Source organism: Salmo trutta, chromosome 4, assembly GCF_901001165.1.
Source record: "Salmo trutta chromosome 4, fSalTru1.1, whole genome shotgun sequence".
In the NCBI taxonomy this organism is placed as follows: Eukaryota; Metazoa; Chordata; class Actinopteri; order Salmoniformes; family Salmonidae; genus Salmo; species Salmo trutta.
The window spans coordinates 23,365,301-23,378,316 of NC_042960.1; the positions used below are offsets into that span (position 1 = coordinate 23,365,301).

General features: G+C 43.4%; 1 long non-coding RNA gene across 1 annotated transcript; it reads right to left on the reverse strand.

The window, feature by feature from the left end:
• Positions 1-5,136: 5,136 nt before the first annotated feature.
• Positions 5,137-12,154, reverse strand: LOC115192089 (uncharacterized). The gene is made up of 3 exons (XR_003877873.1): positions 11,979-12,154; positions 5,722-5,829; positions 5,137-5,435 (listed from the first exon to the last, which is right to left on the reverse strand). It is a non-coding gene; the product is annotated as an uncharacterized LOC115192089 (long non-coding RNA).
• Between the last annotated feature and the right edge of the window lie 862 nt (positions 12,155-13,016).

Sequence of the window (13,016 nt, forward strand, 5' to 3'; positions counted from 1 at the left end):
GCTTCGAAGACCCGGCAAAGTTTGATATTAGCCAATTTGAGATTTCATGACTTTTAAAACCATGACCAGAGAGAGACTGTCAAAGAATACAGCAAATAGCTGCTGTTTTTATGAGCAACTTTTGATTCAGCACTGTCAACACTGTTTTTATTCAACACTATTACAAAATATAAAACGGTTTCTCCCTACGTCCACTAACACTGCAGTTGCAATGAATGAGTAGCCAAGTGTATCGATAGCCTTGCATTTTTATTATTATTAGCAGCTAGTTGCGTCTATTTTAATATCGAGGAATATTTAACTTTCTCTGGTCATAGGAACAACATGAATTTGTGCTTGAGGCAGATGAGGTGCGGCTCAAGTTTCGCCATCAGGTGAAGATGGTGTACCCTCTCTATGGTCAGTCTCACCGGAGGAAAGGTAGGAGAGAGCAGAGACCCTACCTCCACTGAAACTAATGTCGTGTTCAAAACTGGGAACTCGTAAATCTCATACATCCGACTTAAGTGCATTCAAGACATCCGGGAACTCGGAAAAAAACAGATCAGACTGGGAAGAAATAGTTTTGAATGGTCATTCAACTCGGAATTTCAAGTCGGAAACTCAGGCATCTTTTCTAGAGCTCCGACTTTCCGACCTGAATATCACTGATGTCATGATTTGACCTCGTTTTTCTAGAGTTCCCAGTTGTCTTGAAAGCACCATGACCATGATGCAAGGTACATCAGTCCAGTAAAATAAAAAAGCAATTATTTCAATTTATGCTCAGCTGTGCCTCGCAAGTGCTAGCTTCACCAAATTATATATTTTATTATCAAAGCTTGTGTTTGAAATATAATATGGTCTGAGAAGAACAATATCGCTGGTATATATAGCCAGTATGCTGTGTTCATGTAATAGGTCTACTGCACAAACCTCATTCCTACAGAACTGTTTTTATTAGGATAATGTTTAAAAAAATGTAAGACATGTTTTAAAAAAAATCTGAGTGGTAGAGCTTGGCTTGCTTTTTGACTGCGAAAGTAATCTTTACTCAGAAAAGGTTGGTGACCACTGGGGTAATTGATTGAAGTCTTTTTATCCCGTGTGTATCCACAGACAGTAAAGTCAATCCTGTTAGTGTCTTTACTAGTAATCCTTCTCAACAACAGATAGAGTTTAGACTCTTCACCAGTCAGGTCAAACAGGTATAGTACTATGTTGTACTACTATGTACCCTAATACCCTATGTGCCCTAATAGACCAGTGGGGCGTTTAAATTGTATGTACCCCCGCCCCTCCACATTCAGTACACTACCCCCTCCCCTTCTCACCACTCCCTTTCCATATGCCTCCCAGTAACGTGGGCGCTCCTCGTCTTTATCCCTAGTCAAGTCAAGCAGGTGTACTAGTCTGGTGTACTACTATTTACCCTAATACCATCCTCTATCCTTTTTAAAGTCCCGTGTGAAAGTTTACCAGCGGGCAGTTTAAAACGGTATGTACCCCCATCCAACCCTCCACAAAGACTACCCCACCCCTTCTCAACACCCCCTTTCCATATGCCTCACAGTAACGTCCCGCCCCTCGTCCTTATCCCCCTGACACATAACTCTGGGATGAACCGAAATATCTCCTCCCTCAGCAAAATTCCACTCAGGCATAGGAGTCCCACTGAAGATCCAGGGGTCCAACCAGGGGTACAGTGGTTGAGTAAATATGTCTGGAATGAGCACTGTCCTGCGGGGTATACGAAGCAAGCTAGATCTACTCAGGGTTTTCTAAAGCTAACCAGCTTCAGTTAGCTTCACATTCCAGTTCAGGCTTCATCTGTACTACGACGGTGTATATTGCGCGCCGAACTCTACATTGAGACAATGCTAAAACATCAATTCATAGGCGAGTCAGTGCCACATTTTAATTTGTGCCTTAATTAAAATGACAGAAAAGTTTTCTAGCAAATTCAGCAAGCTATGGTGAGAAATATGCTTTTATTAGTGCCATCTTTATTTTATTACTTATCATTGTCACGATCGTCATATTATTTATATTTATTATTTATATTTATTGGACCAAGGCGCAGCGTGAGTAGAGTTCCACATTTTAATAATAGTGAAACTTCTCAAAACAACAAAGATATAACAATGTGAAATACGTTACGCACATAAGCACACATACAAAACAATATCCCACATCGCAGGTGGGAAAAGGAACACACTAAGTATGATCCCCAATTAGAGGCAATGATTATCAGCTGCCTCCAATTGGGAACCATACACATACACCAACATAGAAATATACTATCTAGAAACCCCCCTAGTCACGCTCTGACCTATTACACCACAGAGAACCCCGAGGGCTTTCCACGGTCAGGGCGTGACAATCATTAATGCTAACTTTGATGTGCTTATCAATGCACTATCACCTTTTTTCCCATTCCTATCATTAAAATAATCATATTAAGTCATACAAAAGTCAGCGTTACTGTGCGTGAAGTTTAAAATGCATTCTGTCATTACTAAATTTGCAAAGTGATATATTGTAACATTACTCTTTTTTAACACAAAACATTTGATTAATAAAATATTGAATCAGTCTTCCTCAAATCAAGGGGATGATGATGCAATCTTTGCAAGAGGGAGGGAATCTGATTTCAATGGTCCTCAACTCGTGGTTCAGACATTTCATTCAGGGTAAGTGGAGTTAGCCTGCCCTGGAGCTGGTTAGTTCTAAAGGATTTGTTGCCGTAGAAATTTACCTGGCTAAAAGGTGAGCCACTTTTGTATGACCGGTTATCCCAAGTTGACCAATGTTGCCTCGCTAACTCCTTAAACCTGCTTTGTAGGATACCCCTCTGGTGAGTGGTTTGTGTGTCAGGAGGAGGGTGGGGAGGATGGGATAAAGGTATGGTCTTTCACATGGAACATTCCTGGGAACACAGTGAGAGCAGGCCACAGTTGTTACGCACACACACGTACACACATGCACACACACCCTCTATCTCCCACATGCATGTACAGTACCACCACCTATATTGCCATATCTCCTCTCGCCATTTGCTCTCTCATACACAGTTCACACACGCATACTGACCATAATGCATAGTTAGTGTATCTCCTCTCTCACACACTCAGTTCACAATGCATTTAACTCACATTTACAAATATCAAATCAACTACAAGAGGTAGGCTAACGCTTCGAACACACTGACAGCGTCCTTGCGCACAATAATACTCAGCATCATCTGGATATGTATGCAACAAAAGTTCAACATTCAACATCTGCTACCATTTCTGTCAAGCCGTCGACCCATACAGTTTGATGCATACGTTTGATAAATCCAATGTATGCACCACACCGAACACACTGCAACTGCCTCTGCAACGCAATGCTACAAGGCAAACGCAGTGTTTCATTGGAAATGAATGTAATTCTGGTGTATCAAAATGCAATGACGCTGTTGGTGTGTTTGAAGCGTAAGACTTCATGGGCTGGCGTCCACTTATGTGCCACTCCTAGTTCTGTTTGTTTTACGCTACTGCTACTCTCTGTTTATCATATATGCATAGTCACCTTAACCATACCTACATGTACATACTACCTCAATCAGCCCGACTAACCGGTGCCTGTATATAGCCTCGAAACTGTATATAGCCTCCCTACTGTTATTTTTCACTGACTTTTTTTACTGTTGTTTATTTCTTTACTTATCTATTGTTCACCTAATACCTTTTTTTTACTTAACAATTGCACTGTTGGTTAGAGCCTGTAAGTAAGCATTTCACTGTAAGGTCTACAACCTGTTGTGTTCAGCGTATGTGACAAATAAACTTTGATTTGCTATGTCCCACTGCCCAGCCCCCTTCACACACATAACCTCCTTACATGCACACATTGTCCTTGCATGCAGTCCCATCTCTCTCTCTCCTGTCAGCTGTCTGATTCCGGAGCCCCAGGAGGTAGATTGAAACTTTCATGTACTCAGGCATCCTGATTGGCCTTGGAGTCTACTCACACCGTAGAAAGTGGGTGTGTCATACCTCCCTGAACCCCACTTAGTTCTACACCCTTTTCCAGAAGTGTACTTGCACTTTTCCCATCATGTTTTTAAAAGCATATGATTGGTGTAAGCATTAGCTGGAGTCAGTTTACACCATTGTTCAATCCATATGAGAAAGAGCAAGGGTACAGTTTGGTAGAAGGGTGGAAAATGGGGATGCAGGCTGTGTCCAGTGCCTAGTTCAGACTGCGTTCATGGAATCAGTCAGAATTAAGTGTATCAGTTGCATTTTACAGATTAAGGGTTAACTGCATTAGTCAAATTAAGGGTTTATATCCCATCTCCTGGTCCTTTAAACCTATTACAAAGAGACAGAATAGTCCCAGGTTCAAACGCTTTTGGATTAATCAGTTGAATCTTAAAGTAAAAGTGCAAAGAGACGGCATCTTAAAATTAGACACATTCAGCTTTTGATGGTCTGAGCCCGTATTCATAAAGCACCTCAGAGTAGGAGTTCTGATGTAGCATCATGTCCCCCCAATCTCATTCATTAGGCTCTAAAACGCTAAACTAATCCTAGATCAGCACTCCTGAGAAGCTTTATAAATAGGGGCCCTGGTCGGCAACAGGTCATTAAAGTATCAAACAGATGCCATAACCCAATTCAGAATATGAAACTGTAGAGAGGGCTAGCTGACAACGTCAGGAAAACGATGAGCACGCTTCAATGGGGCAGAAGTCTGTGGGTTGCGACTCTGGATGGTCAGATAGCCAATAACTATGACAATAAGCTTCCATGTGGAGAATCGTCAGGGGCTTGTTTCAGCTAGTTCTTGATACCATGGTCTTGTTTTGAGGAGTTAACTGATGTCACATCTATGCTAATATTGCAAGAATTTGCTTGCTAGCTAACCAAAAATTAACAATATATTTGATACAAGTGCACATTTGTTTTCAATAAACATTGGAGATGAAACAGTGTTTACATGTTGTCAACAATCTACACCAACCCAGTCTGTTTTGCCCCATAGCTTCACACGCGTTGGTTGTGTTGCTAAACAACCAACCCGTCTATTAAGGTTACAAAACTGTTCAAAGAGCCAAGAATGACATTTCACATCACATTCAAAAAGAGAAGCAAAGCAAGAGGCAAAACGTTATACCAATTTCTTTTAGACTTTATTATTCCATTTAAATGTATGCATCTCAAGTGGACAATTTACATAAAACCCATAGGCTCTCCGGAATTGTCTACCAATGGATGTACTCAGCCACGGTGGGAGCAGCGCAGCGGCATAAATCAGAAGACACCATTTAAGCTTCAAGGGGGGTTGGTGAGGGAGGTAAAGAGGTGGATGGTTTCTGCCAGGCGCCGAACACCACCAGTATCATTCAGCCCAGTGCTTGATGTGCAGAAGGGAATGCTGGGAAACGTGGAGGACCCTGTGCATTGGACCTGGAGAGAGAGTGAACAAGAGAAAGTGTGCAGAATTAGTTTCGGTCGTATTGGCTTAACATCTGCCTGCCTGGCTAGAGTGGATAGACTGGCTGGCACACCATTGGGTTGTTTACACCATAAGCCAGATCCTGCAGGCTATTCAATTCACATTCCATGAGTGAGCCCCAATAGTCAGCTAAGCATTTCCTTTGGCATTACAGAGAGTCCATTACTGGACAAAGAAAGGTTGGCTTTAGTAGTTAGGAGCCTTATCAGAACACATCGCCCCTGCATGTGAACTTACATTTCGTGTGAGTCTAGCTCCTCCTTTCCTCACGGCGCCTCCGCTGCACTCTTCAGACAGGCTGCAAATGCCTCCATCAGATCCTTACAGTCACCCCCCTCCTTCACACTGTAGAGAGAACACAACATGGTTAGGACCTCTGAGGGAGGGACCTTGGATCCTCTCCTCCAACAGTTTGACAGTTATGGAGCCAATAGTGATCTTTGAAGCATTTAGATAGGTTGGCCATCGAGCTCAGCACCAAATGATCCCGGTCAACTCAACTAAAGATGTTTTGGTGTCAAGCTGTCAGCCTGGAAGTGTCCTAGGCTTACCCTGTCTTAGTATGAGCTTTTCTAAACAATGTTGGTATTCCTCAGATTGAACCAAGTCAGACTGGTCCTACAGACAGACACTGCCCTCACTAAAGGAGTGAACTGGTTACATAGGTAGAAAGTGTTGGCAGACTGGTCACTAGAGAGGACAGGGAGAGTGTTGAGGGAGATTATTTCAGGAACTCGGCACCAAACAGCGGGCAGACACTGACACAACGCATTAGGGTGATACGGCGAAAGGGAGCGAGGGAAGAGAGGACGGCGGGGAGAGAGGGATGGGGATAAACCCATCTGTGAGGGAAGGTGGGCATTAGGGAGAGTGATTGCGTGACAATGCAAAACAGATGACGAAAAGGCCGGGTAGGAGGGTGATGGTCAGAGACGGCAGGAGGGGATGGAATGACTGACATGACTGTCTGCAACTCCACACTACCTCACCATTCTCCCATTGGTTCCACGCCTCTTCTTCCCCCACATCCCCTTGTCGCTGGGCTGATCTCTATGATGTAACTCACAGCTGGTCTCTGCAGATTAAAAAGGTTTATGCAGCCGATTGCTACAGGTTTGAAGAAAGGTCGTTTGTGTAGTGTGTGTCGAGTGAGTCACTGAAACGCATAAGAGTGTACGTGTGTATGGTAGGAAGAGGCATGGAGAGGGTGGTGGGGCAGTGATGCGAGGCAGCAGAGATGACCCAACAGCAGCACAGAGGACCTGGCCCTGAGGCTGTGTGGCCAGATAATCCATCCACCATAAACATCCCCTGCTTTTACCACAGAGAAAGTGCTTAAAGACTGGACCAAACCTACTATGAGAAGCAGGGGAGATAAACACAGCCATTTTAATAATCAAATGACATTGAACTGTAATGGAGGGAGGGGAAAGAGGGATGATAGAAACACATTCATTCTGCCACTATAAGAGCGACACTGGGTCTGGGTGCCCCACAACTGTAGCCCGGGGCCTCGTCAACCAAAGAAACCAATTAGGCTTCGTTATGTAATGCTGCCTGAACAGAACAGAACTCCCCTGTCTCTCCATCTTAAGCTCCACACAAACAAATGGGGGAATCCTTTGTGAATGAACCAAGGGGAGAACTTTGGGGGTTTGAATATACTGTACATAAAATATTAGTTTCAAGTTAACATTTTAGGATTGAGTGATCAACATACAAGAGTAATCTGCTGCAGAGTGTTACCTCTGGATGTCAGAGGTTGCAGGGGCAGCGAACTGGTGACATCACCCAGGGGGTGGGGGGCATCAGTCACGTTACGGCACCACCACCATGTTGGCATGGCAATGGGCACCGACACTTTAGGGCGCATCACAGAGCAAATTAAAGAGGGTAGGGTGGCAAGGGCTGGGTTTGTATGGGAGGAGGATGACCGATTGGGTGGTTGGACTGGTGGAAACACTGCCTTTTACAATCAGGAAATTAAGATGTGAATTATTTAGGGCTGTCGGCCGGCCACTAGTTGTGCACAGGTCAGTGGTTTGTTTAACCACAATTGCTAATAACCCACCCGTAACCGCCCGACTATATGTGATAAAGTGAACATTTGTTTTTGCCCGATTTAGATATGTTTTTGCTTATAATTTCCAACATTTTGGTAGGCTATTTGTTAGTCAACTTGCCTGTAATTAGATACATGCAGCTTCTGTCATTATATGTTGCCCTAGAAGACTAAATAAATCCTTGCTCACCAGAATGTCATAAAATCAATAGAATGCTTCACTCTAGTTGACATTGGTAAAGTTCTGTAATCTCTGCATCTTTTGCAGAGCAAATACATTTAGGGAGTGGGAAGAACATGCCATAACCACAGTTTGATTGGTTTCAAGGAAATATACTGAACCAAAATATAAACGCAACAATTTCAAAGATTTTACAGAATTACAGTTCATATGAGGAAATCAGTCAATTGAAATCCATTAGGCCCTAATTTATGGATTTCACATGACTGGGAATACAGATATGCATCCGTTGGTTACAGATACCTATTTTTTTTTTTTTTAATTTTTAAATGGGCCTCACAACAGGCCTCAGGATCTCATTGTGGTATTTTTGTGCATTCAAATTGCCAAATCGATAAAATGCAAATTGTGTTAGTTGTCTGCAGCTTATGCCTGCCCATACCATAACCCCACCGCCACCATGGGGCACTGTTCACAATGTTGACATCAGAAAACCACTCGCTGTGGGTGGACGTACTGCCAAATTCACAAAAACGTAGTTTGAAGGGGGATTATGGTAGACATTTCTGTAGTCAGTATACCAATTGCACGCTCCCTCAAAACTTGAGACATCTGTCGTATTGTGTGACAAAACTGCACATTTTATGGTGGCCTTTTGTCCCCAGCGCATGGTGCACCTGCACCTGATCATGCTGTTTACATCAGCTTCTTGGAACCAACAATTTACATGTTGTGTTTGTATTTTTGTTCAGTGTAGAAAGATGTGAAAACAACCCAACATGTTTCTGATAAGATTTCAGTTCTGTTTAGATGCATATTTTGTGTTTGAAGTACTAAATCAGCTTTTATGATGCTGATAAAGACAGCATCTCTACAGACGGTATCTAACACATTCTCTGAAGATGGTAAAATAAATAAACCATATTTCTCCACTCCTGTACCCGAGTCAAAATTTTGACTACATTTGGTGTATCATTTTACTGCAAGAAATGCTTAATTCTGCATGAGTTAATATTATGGCTATGTGAGAGGTTATAGTACAGATTTCAGTTTCCATTTAACCCATCTGAACAGTAGGCTTCAGTTCCCTGGACATGCCATAGGCCTATTTGAAGTCCCCATCTTATGACTGTCAAATTTGTATAGCGCCTCACAATCAAACAGCATCGGCTTTTACCACTTCACCAAATCTTTCCCTTGTTAGTGCCTTAAAGGAACTCCTGCTCAATTCTGACTATCAATAAAGTTTGCAAAACTCAGACTAAAAAAAGCATTGGTTTGGAGTATTAAATATAATATGGTCAACAGTATAATCTGAATTGAGCTTCAATAGTGAGTGCAAACTGTGTATAGAATGTGTATAACTAGGCTGTCCTAATGGAAAATAAGGGATCCTTAGAAAAGGGCACCAAAGAGGGGGGAACCATCCAGGCCAGTATACTAAAGAAAAGAGAGTAGGGACACGGAGCCAATATCATCTAGCTTGTGAACAGCTTTGAAGTTGGTTACTGGGCCTGTCTGAGTAGGGAACTAAGAGCGACCTAAAGTCACTACGCTGAAGAGTTCAATGGCATTGGGACACCTGCGAGTGAACAATAGAGGGAACTAAGGGCAGGCCTACAATGATAGGGATATCATTCTAGGACCAATACAAACATTGTCTGAGTCTCAAATAACACCCTTATTCCCTATATTGTGTGCTCACTGGGCTCTGGTCAAAATAAGTGCACCAAATAGGGAAAAGTGTGTAATTTGTGACAGAATAATTATCTATGGAGCAGGAGGAGAAGAAAGATCAAAGCTATGATAAAAATAAATACAATTACTGCGAATGACTTGGTTGATTTCCAGTTGGAGCCCTGTTGTAGCTAAGGGGTCTCAAATTGCAGTAACACTAGATTCCATCAAGTAAACCACATTTTCAGTCAAGCAGAGCAAGCACACACACGTCTACATACAAGCCAGGGGCCAGGGTCTGTGTGGAAGGCTAGGGTGTTGGCTTACAAGTTACTCAGTTAGACTACCAAAGTTACTACAGAGTTACTACAGAACCAAATTTCAAAGTACACAGCAGGACCCACACAGGTAGTAGACATCTGTAACATGGTTAATATTAATATTTAAAGCGGCAGTTAGGTATCCAAGTCATACATTGACATGTATAATCTATACATCTCAATGTCCTGACTAGGGGATACGCTACGCACTGCAGATAACAGGGGCATCAGTAAGGCACCTACAAAGCACACAAACACCTTGTCACAGGTTCAAATGTCAGTCAACGCAGGTTCTAGAATGTTTAGGCCGGGTCCACAAGCTCAAAGTACTTTCCAGAGGAGTTGTTTGGCCCATTACCAAAATGACCTCTAGACCCTAAGGCATGTGTACTTGTGGATATCCGAGGATAAGACAGGTGTAATTAACATGAAATTTGTTTGCGTTTGAAGGCGTCAAGGTGGTGACTCCAACTAATCCATGTATTTCTAGGTGACATGTTAGGGCAGGCCAAGCCAGCCAAGATGGCTGCAGTGCAGTCAGCTGTGCATCGTGTAAGGCCGTTTAAAAATATATACCTTTTCAGGTTCAACGGCAAGTCAAAAACATGATCATGAACTATAGCCATGGGATCCTGGACATTTACACACCAACCCATGCATGACTATTTAGGATTCAAGAGTGGAGCTATAAATACATCGTCCTGTTATACATTACTCAGTCAGCCCTCTGGTACAGCTAGCTACGCTGCCTTCAGCAAGTCCACTGCCATCATGTGGACCATGTTACAGGATACAGTATCATTTGGGCCCATCAATGACAAACCAAGAACCATGAGGTTAACAGTAGAACCCTGGCCTGAGGGTTAACGGTACAACCCTTGACTGTAAGGTAAACAAAGTGTCCTGAAAAGTTTCACCATAACAGCACAAGGCCCTTGACTAAACTTCAAAGTAGATGTTATTTACTGTGGCATAGACCAAAGCGCTGTACATTGTACAAAACAATTGTGCTTGACCCAAGTGTTGAGAAAGCCTTCATCTAGTTTCTAATGCAACATTGACAAATTCTAAAAGTATAAATACTGAGATAAAGGGCATCTAATGCAAAGTGAACTATAAGAGGCCTACAACGAGTATCAACACTACAGTCCATTCATTAAAAGGTGGCATACAACAATTCGATGACATTCAATTCACCATGGCTCAAGACCGCTATAGGCACCCTGAAAATGTTACTAAAACAAAACTTTACAACCAGCAGCCAACCTAGCCCATCCCTAGCATGCCCTGCAACCTACCACCCCCTAAAACCTGCATCCTTATCTCATCCCTCACACCCGTCTGGACTTATCTGACCTATACAGCCTGGGACACTCCAGGCCCTAGCCTAGCTCCAAACCCTGCAACAACACACAAGGGTCAAAATGCATCTAGGTTTGGTGAAATGTCAATGAAGATAGACAGAGTTGAAAACCGCTGACGGCTTGAGTAGACGCGTTACATCAGCCATTGAACCGGGCTTTGACTGTCATTGAGCCCTCACACACAACCCAACCATCCAGGTTTCTACGCATTTCTAGAGATACAACTCACAACAATCTCACTCTGCACTAATTTTGCAGAGGGAGGACAGAGGAAAGGTGCACACAGATCGGGACAATGAAGCAGTGAGTTAGCGCTGGCTAACGCTCACTCAGCGCTGTCGACACAGCAAGGCCAGAAAAGCTGAGCGGGGACAGGGGTGGGTGGGGAGCAAGTAGGAGAGAACATGTTGTAGGCAAATTCCCTGCCTTCGATCAGGCGTGTGCGAGAGACTGCCGTGCTTTGACCCGAAGACCCCTACGTGCGTACCCCCCAATACACTACAATAGTAACCCCCCACAACCTGCCAAGACAGTTTATATTCAGTTACATTTAGAAAATTTGAATTTTGTATCATACACTGCCCTACTCAACTGCTCCACCATTTTATCATGGCGCAAACCAAGGATTCCAAACATCAACTCATCATGCACTGTTATAGCCTTCCTCCAAGCGACGGGGGGAGGGTAGTCACTTCAATTAAAACACAACTCAACACTGAAATCCACTTGGAGACACTGGGAACTTCCAAGTGAAAAGCACTAGAAGCACTGCGGCTTTGCCATGTCCATCCAATGAGTTGGAAGCCATGGATGGGCATCCTGGAGACGTTGGTCCCGGTGGCAATGGCGGACAAAAACAGAAAACCACATCCGTCCGTACAGACACTCACCATTTGTCCAGGTCTGCCTTGATGCTAGCACATGTGGCAGGGACGGGGGCCTCAGTAGGAACGGCGGTCTCAGAGTCCGACATGTCTGTAGAGTTGCTGTGTATGTGTCAGTTTCTCCTCTGTATGCCTATGGGTTGCGTGTGCCAGAGAGAGAGGAAGAGAGTGAGAAGAGTGCAGAGGAGCGTGTTAGTGGGAGGGGCAAGTGAACACACATGAGGGGAGGGAGGGGAGAAAATGTGACAGGACAGAACACATGTGAAAATAAGGGTCAGCTCAGTGACCCAGACAAAGTTCAGTGGGAAAATAAATCAAGTGGAAAGATGAAGTAGTGGAGAAGACAAAAAAATTACACTTCAAATACCATGAAAAGTCAGATGGATACCCTTAATGTTCATGTAGGCCTACAACTCATTCACCAACTGAATGTGTCAACCCATACCAACAACCGTCTATACAAGCAACTATGCAAAACTAACATTCTTTTTACACGCACTTCGCTACAGATGTGCACGTTTCGGGGCCCGTGCGCACACATGAAGATGGAGCACTGAGCGCTGGAGAAGGAGAAAAAAAAGTAGTCAAGCCAGCAAAGCAAAAGGATCCCCGCATGACCTATGGACGAGTGCCACCTACCGGCCTGTTCAAGAAATGACGCACGCATCCACTGTCATTATTAATTGCCCCAAATAAATGACGGAATACGCATGCATCAGTTGGAAAGCAAAGCACGAGTCCTACAACTAGCCAATAGATAAACTTAAAGCAATTATTACAAAACAAGTATATTTGAACTACTATTCAGTAGGCCATACAGGTGTTAAACACCAGAAGCGTGTTTAGTCTATGGAACATAATGGGAGTGTTTGACTGGTAAGGCGAAAGCAACCTACCGTAGACGAAAGTCGAGGAGTGAAGTCGGGGGAGGTGCATCCGGAAGTCAGACACCAATGTGGTTTTTGAACAGCAAGGCTCAGATCAACAAGCCAGTTTTGCCGTTGTTTATAAGTTTCTTTATGTCGAAATTAACATGGCTCCAAC